Raw genomic sequence first — 7,175 nt, 5'->3', positions numbered from 1 at the left:
ATGCCTCTTAGGCTCACTGGTTCATGTTCTTGCTTCTTGTGCTTGTATGATTTGCATAACGGGTTTCACATCAACTTGGAATATAAGACTCTTTTACTGTAAGTGGAATCTTCACATAAGTATGCAATGATTTTCTTCATTATCATGATAACTAAACAGAAATAAGGCAGGAGGGAAGGGAGTCTAGGGAGACAACTGACCAAAGCAAAGCCATTTTGGGCTTTAGGCTGACCCTTAACCTACAAGTCCACGGGACATGGAAAGAGTTATAAGATCAGATTCATGGAAGACCACAAGACCCCACTTCCACTGGCCTTAAAGACACATGGGCTGGGCATTCTTAAAATGTTCCCTGTGGGTAATTCCACAACCCTAAGACTATAAAACAACAACAACAACAACAACAACCACCCAACATAAGTGATAATCCCAAAGGTAAAAAAGTAACCTGCCCCATATGGTTGGTTACTTTTTGAAAACTTACAAAGCCCTTTGTTAGAGGCAAAGGAAGTGGTCTAGTAGTAGGAGAGACCACTACTTTGTCTATGAAGTAGCTCCTTTCTTAATTTTTGTTTTGTTTTGTTTTTTAGATTTTATTTATTTGAGAAAGAGAGAGCAGGAGCAGAGGGAGAGGAAGGAACAGAGAGGGAGAAGCAGACTCCCCACGGATCAGGGACCTGAGCCCCGTATCGGGCTCTCTGCTCGGTGGGGAGCCTGTGACCCCTCCCACCCCCGCCTTCCTGCCCACTTGTGATCTCTGTCTGTCAAGTAAATAAATAAAATCTTAAAAATAAAATAAAATAAAATAAAGTCTGAGAGAAAGAAGCGTACCATACCCTATCACACAGATTAGAGGTGACGTCTTCTATCTAGGTCTGCTAATAAACGACAACTGGTTCAGAACACAGGGTGGGTTTTAAAGCAATCAACCATTGTTTACATTATTATTCTTGGTTGAAAGTCCGTGGTTAGTCAAGAGATAGATAAAACGAACTAAAACTAAAACTTCAAAAGCCCATCTTTTTGTCATCAGGAGATATGGGAAAAAAAAAATCCTGTTGTGAGTTAAAAAGTACAAAGAACTGTTGTGATTTGTCCAAAAAGGAGCTTGGACACCAATTCTCTGAACATAACCCAGTAAAAGGAAAAGTCCCCAGTCTTGTCTACGAGCCACAGGAAGAGCCAACCACTGGGGGTGAGACGCAGTGAGGTCCAGACCTCACACTGGGCTCCTTCCTCAGGCTGTGTACTCCCAGGCCTTTGCTGGCAAGAGGACACGGTGCTTGTTACTGTTTCCTCTTGAAGACTCAGTGAGCTGGGCAGGGCTCAGCAACAAGTGAGAAGCTGGACGAAGCTGGAACGAAGTAGTAAGCAGAACCCCCTGGGATCTGGCTCATTGACTAGGCTGGCAAGAAACAGGGAAGGGCCCTGCTCACAGGACTGGTTCAAATCGTGCGCATCTGTGTCCTGATCTGAAGCCTCAGGGGATGCAGATACACCTCACTGAACACAAGGCTGTGAAGCCAGGGTTCACCTAGCTTCACAAGCTTGGCTGCAATCTACCTCTGGGAAAATGATCTTTTTACAAAGAGTTTATTTAGTTATTTAATTATGTAATTAATTAATTATTATTATTATTATTATTTTATTTGGCAGAGAGAGAGAGAGAGCCGAAGCAGGGGGAGAGGCAGGCAGAGAGAGAAGTAGGCTCCCCGCTGAGCAGGGAGCCCAATGCAGGACTGGATCCCAGGACCCTGAGATCATGACCTGATCAGACGCTTAACCAACTGAGCCACCCAGGCACCCGTGGAAAAGTTATTTTTTAAAATTTTATTTATTTGGGGTGCATAGGTGGCTCAGTGGGTTAAAGCCTCTGCCTTCGGCTCAGGTCATGATCTCAGGGTCCTGGGATCGAGCTCAGCATCGAGCCCTCTGCTCAGCAGGGAGCCTGCTTCCTCCTCTTCTCTCTGCCTGCCTCTCTGCCTACTTGTGATCTCCGTCTGTCAAATAAATAAATAAAACCTTTTAAGTGGAATCTTCACATAAGTATGCAATGATTTTCTTCATTATCATGATAACTAAACAGAAATAAAACCTTTTATTTATTTATTTGACAGACGGAGATCACAAGTAGGCAGAGAGGCAGGCAGAGAGAGAGAGGAGGAAGCAGGCTCCCTGCTGAGCAGAGGGCTCGATGCTGAGCTCGATCCCAGGACCCTGAGATCATGACCTGCGCTAAAGGCAGACACTTAACCCACTGAGCCATCCAAGTGCCCCGGAAAAATGATTTTTTTTTTTAAAAAGCCTTCCATGTTGCTAGGTCTCATATTTTCCCAAGAACTAAAAGATTACTTAAATGTTAATTAAGATGCGACTTCACAGTTTTCATTTAGATTTTTCTATTCGGTAGAGTTTGTAATCTACATTTTCCCATGGCCTCATTTACAGTCATTTTTATTCTGAATGAACAAAAAATGGACTGTGAACATTTTCCTTTCACCATACTTTCATACGCACACACACATATTTGCCATTGATTTTGAAAATGAAATTGCCATTATGGTGAGTGTATTGCTTTTATTTATTTATTTTTTTAAATACATATTTTATTTATTTGAGACAGAGAGTGGGAAGGGGCACGGCACAGAGAGGCAGAGGGAGAGGGAGTGAGAGTCTAAGGCAGACTCTTCACTGAGTGTGGAACAGGAGAGGGGCTTGATCTCATGACCCTGAGACCACACCCCCTGCTGAAACCCATAGTCAGACATATAACCGACTGAGCTACCCAGGTACCCCGAGCATACTGCTTTTAAAGTATCTAAAGTCTCTATTTTAAAACTCAAAAACTGTTCACAAATTTTATAGCCAGGCAGCCTCTCTGGGGCTAACTTAGCTTTTCTTGGGATCCCCTTCATCCTAGGAATCTCAATTTTGTCCTAAATTACCTGTGCCTGGTCACTGTCCCCATCAGTCAGTAAACTCCTCCTCGGGTACAGGAATTGAGTAATTGTGTACCGTTCTGGGCCACACACTGGTGTTGGACACATCAAAGATGTTCATGATCATTTCTTCAGCTTACCAGGCACAGATGGGACTCACATCTTCATATGAACAAGAATGGGATTATTAACAGGTTAGTCCACTATTTTTTTTATAAATATTTTTCTTTATTCAACAGACAGGGATTACAAGTAGGCAGAGAGGCAGGCAGAGAGAGGGGGAAGCAGGCTCCCTGCTGAGCGAGAGCCCAATGCGGGGCTTGATCCCAGGACCCTGAGATCATGACCCGAGCCGAAGGCAGAGGCTTAACCCACTGAGCCACCCAGGCGCCCCAGTCCATTATTTTTTTTTTAAAGATTTTTTTTATTTATTTGACATACAGAGATCACAAATAGGCAGAGAGGCAGGCAGAGAGAGAGAGAGGAGAAAGCAGGCTCCCCGAGGAGCAGAGAGCCTGATGTGGGGCTTGAACCCGGGACCCTGGGATCATGACGTGAGCCAAAGGCAGAAGCTTTAACCCACTGAGCCACCCAGGCGCCCAGGTTAGTCCACTATTACTTTTTTTTTCATATATACTCATTTCCAGTTAAAACAGACTATCACATGAAGAACTCCAGACACCCTCAGGACTCTATTAGCTCTTTTGGAGCCATAAGGGGAAAATGGTGATATGGTACCTGGTTTTTCCAAGATGGCCCCAAAGAACCAAGCATCCCAGAATTCATGCCCTTGTGAAGTCCTTCCTATATGAAACTGTAGTGAGTCTTAGGTGCAGTAAAGGGGTAAAACTGCAGCCTTGGGATGGTCAACACTTGTACATCCCTGAGAAAGGACTGACCCACGATTAGCTCCCAGGAGATAATCTCGAAATGCTTGATACATCATCCTTAATTGAGCGTCTTTGTGTATCAAGGGCCTTTGGCCATACCAGATAGTTCATTCCTAACCATGTGATTTCTGGTTAACTTCCGTTCTTATCTGCCTGGGACTCTGGACCATCAGGTATCAGTGTGACCTCTGGAGGGTCTGGAGGCTAACAAAGGTCAGTCATTCCAGGCCTATGTGACTGACTCCTAATAAAAGCCCAGACTTCAAAGCTCAGGTTGGCAATACTGTACGTGTTGTTATACATCATTGCTGGGACAACTAAGTGTTGTCTGTAAAACTCTACTGGAAGGCGACAACTGGAACTTTGTACCTGACTTCTCTTGGATTCTGTCCTCTATGCTTTTTTCCTTTGCTGATTTGAATCCATACCCTTTTGCTGTACTAAACCTTAACTGTGAGTATCATAGCGTTTCTGAGTTCTGTGAGTCCTCCTAGCAAAGTACCAAACCTAAAAGTGGTCTTGAGGAGCATACACATAGCCTGTAGTTTGCTTTAACTAAGAGAATGACACAGAAGTGACAGTGTGCCTGTTCTAGGCATTTCCCTTAAGAAGGCCCAGAAGCAGGGCGCCTGGGTGGTTCAATTGGTTAAGCATCTGCCTTTGAATCAGGTCATGATTCCAGGGTCCTGCTCAGTGGGGAGTCTGCTTCGCCCCCTCCTTTTCCCTGCTGCCCTCCCCGCTTATGCACACTGTCTCCTTCTCTGTCAAATAAGTAAATGAAATCTGAAAAAAAATAAAAATAAAAATAAAAAAGTTCAAGAAACTTCTAGCCCCTGCTCTTTTGGATGATCTGAAAAAGTAGTAAGTAGAGACTGGGGAAGGGAGGGCTTGGCACAGTCAAATCTCCAGAAGATCCCAGTCCAAGTCACTGTCCGACTACAGCCACAGAAGAACCCAGTAAAGACAACGGGCCCATTACACCCCGTCAACCCACAGAATCATGGGAGAAAAAAAAAATGGTTGTTGTCTTAAACCACAAAGTTTTGGGGTGGCTTGTTATGAAACGATAGAAAACTAAAGCCAGCAGGAATGATAAAATAATTGAAGCGATCCAGAATTTAATTGGCTAAGAGATCAGACTTCAGTAACTGTCGGAAACCATTAAGTCCAACAACTCAACCCAAAAGAATTTTCCTAAATTGAAAGCAAAAAGCATTTTATTAAGGAAACCAGAAATTAATAAAAATTCTCTCTCTCTCTCTCTCTCTCTCTCTCTCTCTCTCTCGGGCTGTGGAAGTCTGTTGTTTAATTTAAGGAAGGCTCCAGACTCATTTTCATCGCTTGTTTGGAAAATCGCGACAAGCCATCGATAAATTATACCTCACAAAGGAACAGCCTTCAGGTTTCAAAGCTCACCATGTTTTAATTTTACCCTTAAAATGAGAATGTGAGGTAGTTGATCTTATTCAAAGTGTAGACAGGGCGGGAGAGGTCCCCAGCAGACACGCCCTCTGTGGTAACCTGTGGGGTTCTACCTGGCCACCCCCCAGGGAGTTCCAGGGAGGAAGAGATGCAAACTCCTGACCCATGGGGTTTGAAAGTACTGTGGAATATTTCCACTTGTGGTTTTCAATGCAGGCTCAGTGAGTATTCTCAGCAAGCTAAAAATGAGACTCCTCAGCCAAGACAACACAAAGTCCGTATGATTAGGGAACAGCAATAACAGTGGCAATTTCACCAACAAGTCCTAGTCCAAGACACTCAATGTCTTACAAAAACGTATCATTTGCTTTGCAAGCATTTATCCATTAGTGAACACAAGTGATCGTAGAAAAGAGCCGTAACAGATGCTGAGCAGTCACTGAGATTGGTTGAGTGGGGAGTCTTGCTAGGCTCCTAACGGCCAATTTCTGGGAAAATGGAACCTCGATTTCTCATAAGACCTCAGTCATCCCGGATCATGGTGGCAATCCTGATATGCATACTCCAAGTTTTCACTCCCACGCTTTGAATTTATACCTCACATCAGGCAGGTTTAAATGACTGAGTTAATCCATCTGTAAGCTTTTCAGTATTAAAACCAAAGTATAGAGAAGAAGCACATTGTCTTAGAGTGTTTTAGGAATCAAACCACATACTTTTAAAGATCATGAATGCTTTTCTTGTGTTAAGAATCGACTCCAAGTACCAAAAACAGACTCTTAGTTATGGAGAATGCACGGGGGTGGGGAGGAGGGAGTGGGGAAGAGGTAGGTGATGGGATTATGGCATGCCCTTGTCCTGATGGCACTGAGTACTGTGTGGAACCGCTGAGTCCCTATATTGTGTACCCGAAACTAATAGGACACTGTATGTTAACTATACTGGAATTAAGAAAAAAAAAAACAAAAAACACAGAAGAAACCCCAAGGGCCTGATCAGCACCTCATCTCTGTGAGGCCAAAATCCTTATGTAACTATTAGGGAGGCAGACAGAGAATTTCTTCAGGCACCTATGAAGGAAAAGGAGGGGGGTTCTTAACCCATGGCTGCCTCCTCAGACAAAGACCTCATGGAATTTTGGTGAACATACAGCACAATTGTCTGTACCTAAGAACATTTTCCAGAGCACAGATGTTTTTCTCTTAACGGTGAATGCCGGCTGTCTTGTCCCAATCCTTTTCAGTGCTTAGCGGACGGGGACGTTTTTGGTGTCTTGTCCCCTATAACTTGGGGGCTGATGTTCACTGCTGGCTGGAAAACACATCTTTGGAGAGACAGACATGAAAACTCATCTTTGGCAGCTTACACAAAAATGTTTCCATTTTGGGAAATTCCCTGTGATAAAAGTGTTTTTCTGGCCCTGGGTATACACATAAGTAACCAAAAGGACACCTCAGTAAAAGACAAAACAGATTTATGATCGCTTGCTGTGATAGTGATATGTGATTTTAAGCTCCTGAGGATTTTCCTGTTGTTTCATGTTGGAAAAAAGTTGACTCATTTTTCTGGGTAGTACCTCAGTGTTTTCATTAGGGGGTTTCTATAAAGACTTTATCTGAATCATCATAAGGAAAATTATTTCAGAGCCTGGATAAAAGTTCATCTCCCATAAACAGCACGGGCTGCTAAAACCCGCTTGGACTTTAAAAATTACAGAGAAGCTTTAGTCCCAGGAATGCAATCTATCAAGTAAAACAGTGATTTTTTTCAAACATGACCAAGTTCAACTTGGTTCCAAAACGCAAGTTTTAGAAAAGCAAGATTGACTAAAAATGTCCAAATATTTTTAACATACTAATTAGGTTAGTTTTATTAGAATATTTTCATTTTGGGGTGCCTGAGGGGCTCAGTTGGTTGAGTATCT

Source organism: Mustela erminea, chromosome 3, assembly GCF_009829155.1.
Source record: "Mustela erminea isolate mMusErm1 chromosome 3, mMusErm1.Pri, whole genome shotgun sequence".
NCBI lineage: Eukaryota > Metazoa > Chordata > Mammalia > Carnivora > Mustelidae > Mustela > Mustela erminea.
This window is presented reverse-complemented; position numbering follows the sequence as displayed.